A 15,299-nucleotide genomic window follows, 5' to 3' on the forward strand; every position below is an offset into this window, starting at 1 on the left:
CTGGTCTGGAACTCCTCAGCTCAAGCGATCTGCCCACCTCAGCCTCTCAAAGTGCTGGGATTACTGGGTGGCGTGAGTCACCGCTCCTGGCTTAAATTAAAAAAATAAAAGAATAAAAAGATTGGAAGCCCCTGGTGTAGATATCCTCTAAAGGCCTTATCAGCTGCCATCCTCCGCAGCCACCTGGGAGAAAGGACTTTGGGCCACCAGGGGGCGCGGCGCTGCAGCCCTTGTGCAACGTGGAAGCTGAGGCCCATGGTGAGCAGGCTGCTCTAAACAGAGAGAGGGGTGGGGTCAAGGTTCTGGCCCAGGCTCTATAGACCACAGTTGAGACCTGTTAGACCTAAGTACTCTGTAAGGGAGGTGTCTCTCCAGAGCTGGGGGAGGTAAGGGGCCCAGGGTGGGGTGACCTGTCCCAGGTCTGCAGCACTGGACCCACCCCTGCATAGGGGCTCCTGTGGCAGCCAGTAGCCATTCCTGTCTGGTTGGACCTTGGAGGCAGAGAAACAGAATTTCTCAAATTCCACCTCAGCTATCTTCAGACAAGAAGGGGCTGAGAGGAGGAAATGTTCCTAACAAGGCAGGATGGCTATCCCAAGTGAGTGGCTTCCCATGGACCTCGCGAGTGCAGGGAATGGATGGAGACCTATGGAGTCAGGGAAGCCATTCTGAAAGTGGAGCTGGGGACAATCAGAGGAGAGAAGGAAGATCATGCCAGGCAGGGGGGTCTGTCTAGAAAGGTAACAATTCTGAGATCTTTGCTGACTTGCAGGGCCTGCCTTGCCCAGCAGTAGAAGGCAGCAGCTCACTGCCAGAAGGGAGGACTGGGAGGCCAGAACCCTCCTTCCACTCCCTTCCCTCCCCTGCTGAACCCTGGGCAGAGCTCCACCCAGCTCAGCCACTCCAGCCAGGACTTTCCCCCTGGGAAGGGCCAGAGAGCCTCAAAGGGACAAGGCAGCTCATACCCGCCCCTACCCACTGCCAGAGGCTGAGGCCCTCTCCACTCATAAAGCATCGGGACCCAGAAAACTTTCTGGCCCAATCCAAAGATACACTCAAAGGGATGCCCACCATGATGGGGCACAGGGACTCTACCCTACCCTGGGAGAGACAGACAGACAGACAGACAGACAGACACACACACACACACACACACACACACACACACACACACACATGCTCAGGGCTGATTTTAGCAGAACAAATGAAGTAGAATCCAGGGCCTCTGGCCTCCCAGCTTCTCAGGCCAGAGCACTGGACTCTGCCTGCCTCACTCCTGCTCTAGAGGTGCCACCCTTCCCCTTCCCAGCCAAGCCCCACTCATCTGCTCTTCCCTTCTCATGGACCCCAGCTGGCTCTGAGCTTCTAATTCTTTCCCACAACCCCTCTGCCCTATCTGCCCCTCCACCCCTTGCCTGGGCTCTGGGCACCATCCCTGTCCCCCAGGCCAAGTGCCTCCCAGGACTCTTCCTCCCACCCTCCCACACCTCTGATTCTCCCACAATGCCTGTCTGAGGTTTCCCAAGTGAGTGCTTCCCAGCAGAGAAGGCCAGAAGGAGAGGCAGGCAAAACAGCAGGGTCATTCATGTTGGCAAGGCTCCCCTGGGTGGCAGAGGACAGCAGGACAGGCAGGCAGGCCAGCCACTCTGGAGAGGGTGCACACACACAGCCTACCCCCCTTCTCAACAGGACAGTCTCCCAAGCTTGGAATTTTGGCTCCAGCATCCACCCCCACACACCCACACACACCCAGCTTGGTCTGTTTCTCCGGGGCCCCAGGGCCTGCTTCCTTACTGCCTACCAAGCTTTTCCCATCTGCTTTCCCAGGGAAACCCTCAGTCAGGGAACGCAGAGGAACTGACTTCCTCCAAATTCGAAGTATCTTCCAGCCTTCTAGAGACGAGGCCATATGAAACCTGGAATCGATGCGGCTGCCCCATTTACAGCCCAACCCCTGCTCCTCCCTCCCGTCTCATTCCTCCTGTTCCTCTGTGCCTCCCTCCTGCCTCTGTGAAGCCTTCAAGGCTGGGAGGGAGGTCAGAATGGAGCCCATCCTGGCAAAATGAGAAAAGATTAGAGCAATACATTTGCTGTCAATGGCAATAAGCCTGCCTGAGCAGGGGAGGAGGAATATTTGATTTCAGACTCTCCGGGGGTCTTGATGGAAGAGCACTGGCAGCCTGCAGCCCCAGGCCTGACAGAGTGAGGAGGGCTGGTCCCAGGCCCTGCCACCTGGGGACCCTGGTGTCCCAACCCTCCCATCTCTATATCGACCCCATCCTCCGCGGTCACCAGCAAAGCCCAAGCTCCCTCCTCCTCCCCTCCCCTCCTTTCTCCCTCTCAACTGCCAAACTTGTTTCCCTGCAGCAGTTTTTCTACCCAGTGCAGGGTGATGGAGCAGAAAGAACACTGCTCTGGGGGCTGGAGAGGAGGCCCGGGTTCTAACCCCACTACGGCTTCCAAGTGCAGGGATTTCGTGCAAGTCACTGAGCCTCTCTAAGCCTTGGGGCAGTGCGGTTGAGGGAGAGAACAATGGCATTCGGCTTCCCTAGACCCTAGAGGAGGCTCAGCCACTCACTGCTTCACTGGTCTTGGGCAACATCATTTAACCTCTCTGAGCTCCGGTTTATTCATCTATAAAATGCGGGTGACACAAAATAAGGCCTGCGTCCTAAGGTGATAGTGAATATCAACAAAGCCGGAGATATGAAAGTTGTAAACAATTGTGCCAATAGCATTGTCCTGTTACAAGACAATGGGATTCCTGGTGTGTTCCCTGGCTGAAGGCTGGGCCTGGACATGGCTCCACAGAGTTCCTTCTTGTCTTAGGATCCCAGTTCTGGGCCCTGCCCTCCCGAAGTGGGGTGAGGGCACAGTCTGTCTGGGAAAGGAGATAAGGCAGTTTCTTGGACAAACAATCCTGAACTGAGAGGAGTAGCTGTCAACTCTCCTCAGACCAATCCAGAAAGACATTCTGGAGGGGGAGGTTTGAGAGGCAGTTGGTCAATAGTGTCTCCTTCCTAACTCCTCCTACCCTTATGTCTTCCTGTGAATGGTTTCCCCCGGAGTGGTGCAGGGTGGCAGGCCTGCCTGAATGCAGAATAAGACAACTTCCACCCAGCCTCCAGTGAGTGGACAAGGTGATGGAGAGGAGACGGTGGAGGGAGGCTAGGGGATGGAGTTAATATTTATTACCAGGCTGCCATGTGCCAAGCACCATGCAGATATAGGAAGTATTTTTCATATATCTGGCCCATACTACAGCCTGAAAGGTAGCTGTAGTGGATGTGGCCGTTGAATAATTGCCCGTTGTTACCAGCTGGAAGGAACCGAGACTCAGGTTGGATGGATCCCATCACTCCACACTGCCTCCCATTGGAGCAGAGGGTTGGAGGCCTCAGCCCCAGGCCTGTCTCCCCATGCCTGAGCTAAAAACTGGACAGATCTTTAAATTGCTCTAAACCATAGTTTTCTCATCTGTTAAAGGGGATGGCACAGAGAATGCTCTGGAAAGTATAGAGTCATGCACAAACTTACAATGCATTATACCTTCATATGCTTCTTTTCTGGTTCCAACCTCATCTCTCACTGCTCTCCTGCTTGGCCTTCCCTCTGGCTAGATCTCCTCACTTCATTTTTCATATGAACCATCAGGCTGACTCATGTCTTCCCCTTCCTCCTCTGCCTATCCAGATCTCTTTGATCCCCTGGATTTGAGGTCCCCTCCTCCATGAAGCCTTCCCTCCCACTCTGACCCACAGTGGCAATAAGCATAGGCTTTCTTGACTTACCATTCACTTTTTTTTTTTTTTTTTTTTTTTTTTTTTTTGAGGAGGACTCTCGCTCTGTTGCCCAGGCTGGACTGCAGTGGCATGATCTCGGCTCACTGCAGCCTCTGCCTCCTGGGTTCAAGTGATTTTCCTGTCTCAGCCTTCCAAGTAGCTGGGATTACAGGCACCTGCCACCATGCCCGGCTAATTTTTTTGTATTTTTAGTAGAGACGGGGTTTCATCACGTTGTCCAGGCTGGTCTCAAACTTCTGACGTTAAGTGATCTGCCTGCCTTGGCCTCCCAAAGTGCTGGGATCATAGGCATGAGCCACTTTTTATGAAGTGTTCTAATCTCTTAACTAGACTCCCCAGCTGATTCTCTGAGGGCACAGACTATGTCTTTTTCCCCTTCATAACCCTAGGGCTTACATAAGGTCTGGGACATATTGGATACTAGGATGAATTTTGCAGCTACTGGTGATGATTGTGGTCATGATGCTCATGATAGAATCCATATTTGAGTATAAAGTAGTGATGGTGATGGCTATGATGGCAGTTTTGGTGGTGAGTTTGAGATCACGTTAGTGTTGGGAGTGGTGATGGTGATACTGATGATGTGAATTTGAAGATGACTGTGGTGATGGTGGCTGTATTAGTTACCTATTGCTACATAACAAATTACCCCCAAAACTTAGGAGCTCAAAACAGCATACATTTACCACCTCGCAGTTTACATAGATTAGAAATTGGAGCACGGCTTAGGGCTGGTGCCTCTGGCTCAGGGGCTCTCACAAAGCTGCTACCAAGGTGTCAGCAGGGGCTGCAGCCTCATCTGTTGTGTCGACTGGAAGCAACCTTCTTCCAAGTTCACACACATGATTGTTGGCAGGATTCATTTCGTTTTAGGCTCTTGGACTTTGATGAGTGTTGGCCTGGGGTCTTCCTCAGTTCCTTGCCATGTGGGCTTCTTCGTGGGGTAGCTGACAACATGGCAGCTGGCTTTCCTCAGTGCAAGTGAGAGAGTAACCAAGACGGAAGCCACAGTGTTTTTGTAGCCTAATCGTGAAGTGATATCCCGTCACCTCTGCTGAAATCTATTCACTAGAAGTGAGTCATTAAATACAACCCACACTCAAAAGGATAGGATTGCATGAATGCCATGCAATGAAGGGCATGAATGCCAGGAGGCAGGGGTCACTGAGAGCCATCTTAGAGGCTGCCTACCACAATGGCGATGGTGGTGATGACGACAATAGAGAAGTTGGAGAGTCTACGGCCATACCACCCTGAACGCGCCCGATCTCGTCTGATCTCGGAAGCTAAGCAGGGTCGGGCCTGGTTAGTACTTGGATGGGAGAAGTTGGAGAGTGGTGATTAGATCAGGGATGCTAGGGTATTTGAGAGTGAAAGCATTGGTGGCCTATTAGAATTGAAAAGTGGTTCCCTCACACTGGATCTGAGCAGGGGCATTCAGTTGGCCCGAGCCAGATATATGAGACCCACTCTTCCCCACAATGTTCCAGCCCCATCCCAGGTCCAGGCCCACATCCATTCCCCTAGAGTCCTTGCTACCCATTGCTTTCTCTGCCAACCACTCTCACTCCAGGCTGCTCTTCCTCTTTAGACAATTAATGAGCTAAGTAATGGCCAAATGGAGAGCAATTACCTCCAGCAGTCCAAGGGGGATGGGGAAAGAGTGGTCAGAGGCCCAGGAGGGATGGAGAGGTGCTGCCAGTTTGGGGGCTGGACTGTGGTTCCTTCAACTTGGATAAAGCCATCTACCCTATTCTATACTGAACCCCATATCCTTGGTCTACCACACCGCTGTAGACACCGCCCACCCCACCATCACTTTATCTTCCCTCTCTCAGTCCTTCACATAGGGTTTAGATCAGAGCTTCACTGAGCCCTTGGGAGCCCATCCACTCCAGCCCCCGCCTCCATCTCCTACCTCTAATCTCTCCCTACTTCTGATGATCTTCTATTTCTTGAAATTCCACAACACCACTCCTGGTTTTTGTTGTTGTTGTTGTTTGTTTGTTTTTTGAGACAGTCTCACTGTGTTGCCCAGGCTGGGGCTGGAGTGCAGCAGTGTGAACTTGGCTCACTGCAACCTTCGCCTCCTGGATTCAAGCAATTCTCCTGCCTCAGCCTCCCGAGTAGCTGGGATTACAGGTACCTGCCACCATGCCCAGCTAATTTTTGTATTTTTGGTAGAGACAGGGTTTCACCATGTTAGCCAAGCTGGTCTCAAACTCCTGACCTCAAGCGATCTGCCCGCCTCAGTCTCCCAAAGTGCTGGGATTACAGGCATGAGCCATTGGGCCTGGCCCACCCCTGTTTTTGATAAGCACAGAAAGCGGTCATATTTTCTTTTCTTTTCCTTTTTTTTTTTTTAAATGGAGTTTTGCACTTCTTGCCCAGGCTGGAGTGCGGTGTTGCGATCTTGGCTTTCTGCAACCTCTGCCCCCAGGGTTCTAGCAATTCTCCTACCTCAGCCTCCTGAGTAGCTGGGATTACAGGCACCTGCCACCATGCCCAGCTAATTTTTTTGTATTTTTACTAGAGACGGGGTTTTGCCACATTGGCCAGGCTGGTCTCCAACTCCTGACCTCAGGTGATCTGCCCACCTCAGGCTCCCAAAGTGCTGGGATTACAGGCGTGAGCCACCGAACCTGGCCAGAAATTTTAAGATAAATATTATACTAGAAAAAAAATAGGTCGGGCATGACGGCTCATGCCTATAATCCCAACACTTTGGGAAGCCAAGGCAGGCAGATCACTTGAGCTCAGGAGTTCAAGACCAGCCTAGACAACATGGTGAAAGCCCGTCTCTACAAAAAATAAAAAATTAACCGGGTGTGGTGGCATGTGCTTGTAGTTCCAGCTACTCAGGAGGCTGAGGTGGAAGGATCACCTGAGCCTGGCAGGTTGAGGCTGCAGTGAACCGTGATTGTGCCTCTGCACTCCACCCTGTGTGTCAGTGTGAGATTCTATCTCACAAGAAGAAAAAAAAAAAAAAGGAAGAAAGAAAGAAAAAGAAAAAAAGGAACTTCTATAATTCTGCTTCCCAGGAAAAGGGTGGAGGTTGAGCAGAAGGTGCTAGCTGCACTAGAAGGCTGAGGGCCGCATGGTTAAGAGAGTAGTTTCTATTTGCAAAGGAGAGTCAAGCCTAGTCACAATAGGGTACCTTTTTTCTGTGCATTGTAGGAACCTAGGGCCACCCCAACCTTCCTTTTCTGCACCTGGCCAGGCCCCAAGTACACGAACTTACAATTGCCAGCTTCCCCTCACACTCATCAGTGCGTCCAGTCAGCCACCATCTGCAATTCCCCCTAAGATATCCCTTTGTTTCATCAACCGCTAAGATCTGCAGCCCAGGTGTGTCCCAGGAGACATCCTAACACACCCAGATGGTTCCCACCTAGTTCAGGCCTTCACCACTTCCCTCCTGGGCCTCTGTAACACACTCCTGGGCCTCTGTAACTGTTCCTTTGCCTCCCACCCTCTCAGCCTAAGGGACATTCCTCCTCTCCTGTTCTTCTCCCATGCCTTTGCTCAATCTTTCTCAGGTCCCTTTGTCTTTCAGCCTCTTAACTGTGTCCGCTTTCTGTTTACCCCTTAAATTTTGATGAAACCCCGAAGGTTTCCTCCTTGACCGCTTGTAATAGTAACATAACAAAAGCCAAAACAACTAGGACTTAATGGTGCTTATAAGGTACAAAGGACTTGACATGTGTTTTCATTTGATTCTATGAGGTAAGCTATTATCCCCCATTTAATAGAAGTCAATTTTGCCTTCACGGAGTGTCTGAAAACTGTCATTTCCTTTTTATTTCCATCGCCACTGCCCTAATTCGAGCTGTTAATACCACGTCTTAGACCCTTGCTTCAGCACCCTAGCTGACAATATTGTAGGTCTTAGCGGTTGATGAGAAGGAAGGGATGTAGTTCCAGTTAACCAATTGACCAAGGGCTTTCGACTTAAGTGAACCAGACCAGGCTCCACTGAGAACAGTGGTTACGTGGTGGGCTGTGCTGTAAAGATAAGGTACTCAAAACTAGAATTATTTGGAGAAAAGATTAGGGTCACACGCACACAAAACTAGAACCTATGATTGGTCTGAGCATAAAGAGGACAATTTCTGATGAAATAGGTGAAGAGCTGCATAATGAACTCCCTGAGAATCTCCTTGGAAGCCCCACCCTGCCAGGATTTGTGTGCCCGGTCCCAAACCATCTCCAATCAACTCCTTCTGCAGCCTCAGCCTGTTGGAGAAGGTAAACCTCTACTCCCTAGTTTAAGTCACAAAAAATCCTATCTCTGAAAAGAAAAAAGAATAAAAATAAAGAACGTAATATTAGAAATATTAAACAGAGAAATTTAAATTTGTAATGGGTGGGTGGATTTTTTTGCAATAATTGTATTGTATGTTTCATCTGCTTTTAAAGGTGTTTAAAGCTTATAAGCAAAACTGAGGCAGGAGGATTGAGGCCAGGATTTCGGGCAATATAGCAAGACCTGTATTGCCTGATTGACCTATACTGACCAACCTGTTTTGGGCAATACAGCAAGACCAACTTGGGCAATACAGCAAGATCTGGTCTCTACAAAACATACAAAAATTAGGCAGGGCGCAGTGGCTCACGCCTGTAATCCCAGCACTTTGGGAGGCCAAGGCGGGCAGATCACGAAGTCAGGAGTTCGAGACCAGCCTGACCAACATGGTGAAGGTCCATCTCTACTAAAAATACAGAAATTAGCCGGGTGTGGTGGCGCACGCCTGTAATCTCAGCTACTCAGGAGGCTGAGGCAGGAGAATCCCGTGAACCTGGGAGGCGGAGGTTGCAGTGAGCGGAGATTGCACCACTGTACTCCAGCCTGGGTGACAGAGCTAGACTCCATCTCAAAAAAACAAAAACAAAAACAAAAATTAGCCAAGAGTTGTGGCACATGTCTGTAATGCTAGCTACTTGGAAGGCTGAGGAGGCAGGATTGCTTGAGCCCAGGAGTTTGAGGCTGCAGTGAACTATTGTTGTGCCACTGCACTCCAGACAGGGCAACAGAGTAAGATCCTGTCTCTGAAAAAAAAAAAAAGAAAGAAAAGAAAAACAGATTTATGAAGAGTTTGATATTTGATTTCATTTGCAATCAATGTTTAAATATTTGAGGAAATATAACCTGCTAAATTTCTGAGTTTTGATTTATTGGTTGTATAAATAGTATGGGAGTATTTGGGGAATATTACTTGAATAGAGATTAATAAATTGGACATCAAAGTACAAAAAATAACAAACATTTTTTTCCATACCCAAAAGCACCCGGGGTGTTAAAGAATTTATCCTAAGCTTCCTGTCTCTCATTTCTGGGTCTTCAATTGATCCCCATTCTATTGCTTGCATCTCTGTGCTCTATTTCCTCATCTATAAAATGGGATGATACTGCCTAAGAAGGTGGCTGAGAGGATTTAATAACTCCTTTTGAAGCACTTACTACAATGCCCAGCACATACCTGCTAAATAAATGTTGGCTGTCTTTATCTTATCCCAGTACTACCTTGATTATGCCACCTCCTGCTCAAAACCATTTAATTGCTCTCCAGTGACCCCAGGGCAAATCCAATTTCCTTTACACTTATGTCCTCACCTCTTCCTACTTCTCAGCCTTGGCCCTCACTATTTATTCCCTGCCACCTCCAGCCCACCAGACAGATTAAATTCCTCCCTATGCTTCACCCTGGTCCCCCATCATCATCATTTCTTTCATACTATCCCTCCACCTGAAATGCCTTGCCTCCTTCCCATGCCATTGTGGCCACTGCAAACTCCTATCATCCTTCAAAACCCATCTCAAATACCACTTCTTCCAATATGCTTTCATGGTCATCTCCAACTCTCTCCTGCCTCTGAACTCTTTATTAGTACCTCTTTCTTGGCAAGCATCGCATTCTTTCTTGCATCAGAGCCAAACACCTATGTGTCTGGTCATCCCTGCTGACCTATAAGCTCCTTGAAGGCAGGACCCACTTCTAATTGATCTTGGGAAACACAGGGCTGCCCAGCCCAAGACCTGGCATGTAATAGGTGCTCAGCTAACAGACGGTGGATTCTACTAGCTCTGGGTAGTTGTGTCATCTAAGCAGAAGCAGCAGGAACCTGCAGGTTTCCCAGGCCACCCTCACTGACCTGTGTAGACCATGAGGGTACAGAAAACCAACGAAGCCAGCAGTCTGTACATGCAGGGTCCACCGAGCAGATGGCAAGAAGACGGCAAAGCCAGATTCCAGGAGCATGTGGAGCTGTGTGTGCTCAGCTCATCAACATTCTCTCAGACATTTAGCCCCTCAGTCAGTCAACATTTTTTTTCTTTTTGTCTGTTCTGTGCCAGGCACTGTGTGAGGTGCAGCGGACACCAGCCTGGTGTCAGTTCCCAAAGAGTATGCCTATGTGCCCGGAGCTCCTGTGTGTGCACATACATGTGCCCACGTGCACGCCCCACACGGCCTCGAGTTCCAGCTCCTGACAAGCTGAGCCGCCTATGAGCCGAGGCTGAGAGGGCCGCCTATTACCCTGTTTCCAAACAACTCTCCTTTCTGCGCCAGCGCCGCTGCCTCTCCCGTCTGTTTGCCCCTCGCCGCCTCCTCCCTCTGTTGGGGCTGCCGCTGATGATGAAATTTGGCTTGCAACAACCTCTTCCTCCCCTTCCTGCAGGCCTGGAAGAGGATTAAGCCGCTGGAGTCTGAAATCGGAAAGATCCCAGCTTCTGCTCCCCAGCACCTCCCCTCGCCCCCTCCCCCTCCCCGCCCATGCAAAACCAGAAAATTAATCTCCCCTTCTGCCTGTGATATGGCGGGCTGCATTACAAGCTGGGCGTCGAGATAAAGCGGGGAGCCGCGGGACGGCGGCCCAGCGCCGGGGCCCCGGGTGGGGCCGGCCAGGGAGATAAGGGCCTCCCAGCCCCATGAATTATTCACCGGCACTTCCTCCTCTGGCTGGGCGGCCGCCCTGGGCGCTGAGATTGCGTCTTCCAGAGGGGCCTGGGTAGGGTGGGAGGCGGGTCCGTGGGGAAGGGCAGCAGGCTGTAGAGGGGTCTTCCTATGGGGGATGGGGAGAGGCTTAGCTGGGGGACAGCTCAGAGGCACAGGCGCCTTGAAAAGCCAACTGATGCAGGGGAAGAAGGTGTCCCCAGGCCCTGGGAAGCCCAGACCCAGCCAGAACCCCCGCAGGGGTGCTCCTTATTATACAACTCATTAAACGCTATTGAGAGGCTACAATTGCCAGACTCAGGCCAGGTCCCAGCACCCCAGAGCTAGAGAACCAGTCCCGCCTGAGGGCGCCCTCAATACAATGCACCTACCGAATGCGGGCTGTGTTTGGACCTGGGCGCATTCCTCTCACCGGGCCTGTCTCAGCCACATTCCTCCCCGCCTCACCTCCTCTGGTAGTCAAGACAGCCGCTGCTCGCTCTGGGGGAGCATCCCAACTTGAGGGGGTGCAAGAGGAGGAGAGATGACAGATCTGCTCCCAAGCCAGCCAGAGCTCCCAAAACAGAGAAACCAGGGCAGGTGGTGTAGGGGGGAAGTGGGAGATAACTAGGGAAGTTTCCTGCGAGGGGAAATAACCCCAGGCACTATGTGAAACCTTTTGTTTCTCTCCTTTCTTGCTAGTTCTCAAAGACCCAGAATTTGAAAGCAGGGAAGGACCTTAACAGTCTCTTCCCTATCTCGAAGTCTCTATCTTTCCGTCTTTCCCTACCTTCTCTCTTCTCTTTCCTCTCCATCTCTTTCTCCACTCCTCCCTCTCACTCCATATTGTGTGTCCATCTGCCCTTTGAAGTTCTGCCTTGGCCCGGATTTCTCCACCTCTCTCTCTCTGTGTATATTCTCTCTCTCTCTCTCTTCTCTTTCTCTGAGATGGAGTCTGGCTCTGTCTCCTAGGCTGGAGTGCAGTGGCGCAATCTCGGCTCACTGCAAACCCCGCTTCCCGGGTTCAAGCAGTTCTCCCTGCCTCGGCCTCCTGAGTAGCTGGGATTACAGGCGCCCACGACCATGCCCGGCTAATTTTTGTATTTTTAGTAGAGATGGGGTTTCGCCATGTTGGCCAACTCCTGCCCTCAAGTGATCTACCTGCCTCGGCCTCCCAAAGTGCTTTGGATTACAGGCGTGAGCCACCATGCCCAGCCTATTGTCTCTTTAATGATCCCTCCCTTCTGAAGTCTTGACTCCCCCAAATGACATGTTGACGCACAAATTGTAATGTGCCATAGAAGGAAGGTGGCCATCTGCTGTCCCCCACCCCCCTAATTGGGGAGAAAAAAGAAGGGTTCAACATGGTCCTGGATGTGCAGACAAACTGCTGAGACCCAGACAGAGGCAGCAGTATGGGGGAGAGCCCCCCAGAGATGCACTGGTACAAGAAAGAGAGCCTGAGACACCGAGAGAGCCAGGAATGAGAGGTGCTGGGGAACAATGAGGACCAGAGGTCACTCCTTCAGGATTGCAGAGGCAGACACCTGCCTGACAGGCAGCCTGGAACCCATGGACTCCTGTAGCAGATACAGAGCCCCATGTTCACGAACCAGTGGACAAGGCACATTTGTTGAGACCCATATTCAAGTTGGAGAGGGAAAGGTGATGAATAGGAGAGGGAGAAGAGATAGGGAGTGAAGAGGGGTCTAGATTAGAAGGAGGAAGTGGGGAGGAGGAAAGGGTGAGTCCTAGAAGGATGGAGAAGACAGACTTGAGTGGGAAAAGGGAGAAAAGCTGAGTGGAGGAGGAGAGAGGAGATTAGAGAGAGGAATGAGAGAAAAGAGACAGGATAGCATAAGGTGGGGGAGAAAGGGTGAGGATAGCAGGTAAGTGTGGGAGTGGGGTAAGAGGAGTGTTTGGACTAGTAAAAAGAGAAAGCAGTGGAAAAGATGAGGGTTATGGGTGGGCAGGCGGGGGGGTGGGCAACATTGAGTGTGGAGGGTTGGGGAGGCTGTGTTGCTGGGTCCCATCAGCCTTAGGTCCCCAGCCCCTTCCCAATGTGTGCTAATTAACTCCTTAATTGTCTCTGCATTTGCTGAGCCGGCAGATGAAGTGGATGCAGACAGATTGGGGCGCGTGTGATTTCACGCACAGGGGAGCGGAGAAGAGCTGCCTGGAAATCCCAGAGGGCCTTGTCCCCCTCTTTACCCTCCCTCTTCACCCATCTCTGAGAGGCTGGAGGGCGCTTCTGCACCTAGAGCAGATGGGGCCATCTGCAAGGGAAGCATCCATGGGGAATTTGCCCCCATCAGCCTTTCAGGGATGTTCATAATGCTTGACACTATTGATGGAACACCCCCTACTGTTTGTTAGACACACACTGTTTCAACAGCATGGGCATTAGCTGGGTTTTATGGTTTCTGGAGAAAAGTGAGACTCAGGCTAGGTTACTTGCCCAGGGCCACACAGCACTGGTATGACAGAGCTGAGATTTGAACCTAGGTGAGCACAAGGCCAAAGTCCTAAGTGGGTCCTGGCTAGAGGCCTCCTGCCAGCAGAGGGAGAAATATCTTCAGGCCTGTTTCCCTCTCAGTCCCTGGTGGGGATAAAGGGTACTGAGGTCTAAGGACTGCAGGGGCCAGAGAAAACAAAGCATGGAGAAGAAGCTGGGAGGATGCTGAAGGAGCCAGTATCCTCTGTCAGGACTTGGACAAGGGGTGGGTGGGCCAGAGAAGCAGAAAGAAGTAATGAGACACTAATCACAGCCCTTGGATTCCTCAAGTGTTATCTTACTAAGGCCCTGCCAACACCAACTTCCTCTTTTCCTCATCCTTGTCCCACAAACCCCTGTCAGAGTGACTGCCCCCCTGCCTCTCTCTGCTGGCAGCCCTGGCTCAGCCTTCTATTTCACTCCTGGCCCTTGCACTAGAGTCACTAGTCAACATGTTTGTCTCTCTTTCCACACTGGGATATTTTGAGGGCAAGGACTCCGCCAATCCTCACCATGTCCACAGGGCCAATCTTGGGGCTTGATCCAGGAAAACCCTCGGTGAAGGTTTGCTGCGATGTACAGGGTAGGGATGAGGGGATGTGTGTGTGCAAGGACCCATCACTTCTCAAACGAAGAAGAAACAACAGCATGAGGGATTTAGGTTGTATACAAGAAAGAACTTCCTAAGACTGGGGCCTGTGACACTATGAAACCATAATTCAGACCCATAGGTTCTGAAGAGCAAGGTTGCTCAAGATTGGCTATATGTTAAAGGCCTCAAAAAGTTGGGCGATTGTCCGGGCGCAGTGGCTCATGCCTGTAATCCCAGCACTTTGGGAGGCCAAGGTGGGTGGATCGCCTGAGGTCGGGAGTTCAAGCCTACATGGTGAAACCCCCAGCTCTACAAAAGATACAAAACATTAGCCGGGCGTCGTGGTGTGTGCCTGTAATCCCAGCTACTCGGGAGGCTGAGGCAGAAGAACCTCTTGAACCGGGGAGGCGGAGGTTGCAGTGAGCCGAGATTGTGCCATTGCACGCCAGCCTGGGCGACAGGTTGAGACTCCATCTTAAAAAAAAAAAAAAAAAAAAAAAAGTCCAGGTGCAGTGGCTCACGCCTGTAATCCCAGCACTTTGGGAGGCTGAGACGGATGGATCATGAGGTCAGGAGATTGAGACCATCCTGGCTAACACGGTGAAACCCCGTCTCTACTAAAAATACAAAAAACTTTGCCAGGCATAGTGGCGGGTGCCTGTAGTCCCAGCTACTTGGGAGGCTGAGGCAGGAGAATGGCGTGAACCCAGGAGACTGAGCTTGCAGTGAGCCAAGATTGCGCCACAGCCCCAGAGATTCTGATTTAACTGGTCTAAAGTGGATCCATGGCATTGCAGTTTTTTGTTTTTGTTTTTTTTTCTGAGACAGAGTCTCGCTCTGTTGCCCAGGGTAGAATGCAGTGGCACGATCTCCGATCACTGCAACCTCTGTCTCCTGGGTTCAAGCACTTCTCCTGCCTCAGCCTCCTGAGTAGCTGGGATTACAGGTGCGTGCCACCACGCCTGGCTAATTTTTGTATTTTCTGTGGAGACAGGGTTTCACCATGTTGGCCAGGTTGGTCTCCTGACCTCAGGTGATCCACTCACCTTGGCCTCCCAAAGTGCTGGGATTGCAGGCGTGAGCCACCACGCCTGGCTGGCATTGCAGTTTTATCTTATTATTTTTATTTTTTGAAATGGAGTTTCGCTCTTGTCGCCCCAGCTAGAGTGCAATAGCACAATCTTGGCTCACTGCAACCTCCGCCTCCCGGGTTCAAACGATTCTCCTGCCTCAGCCTCTCGAGTAGCTGGGATTACAGGTGCCCGCCACCACGCCCAGCTACTTTTTGTATTTTTAGTAGAGATGGGGTTCACCATGTTGGCCAGGTTGGTCTCGAACTCCTGACCTCAGGTGATCCACCCTCCTCAGCCTCCCAAAGTGCTGGGATTACAGGAGTGAGCCACCGCGCCCAGCTGGCATTGCAGTTTTAAAAGCTCCCCAAGTGATTCGAATGTGCAGCCTGGGTTAAGAACAAGTGC

The sequence above is a fragment of the Pongo abelii genome, chromosome 10 (genome assembly GCF_028885655.2).
Source record: "Pongo abelii isolate AG06213 chromosome 10, NHGRI_mPonAbe1-v2.0_pri, whole genome shotgun sequence".
Classification (NCBI taxonomy): domain Eukaryota; kingdom Metazoa; phylum Chordata; class Mammalia; order Primates; family Hominidae; genus Pongo; species Pongo abelii.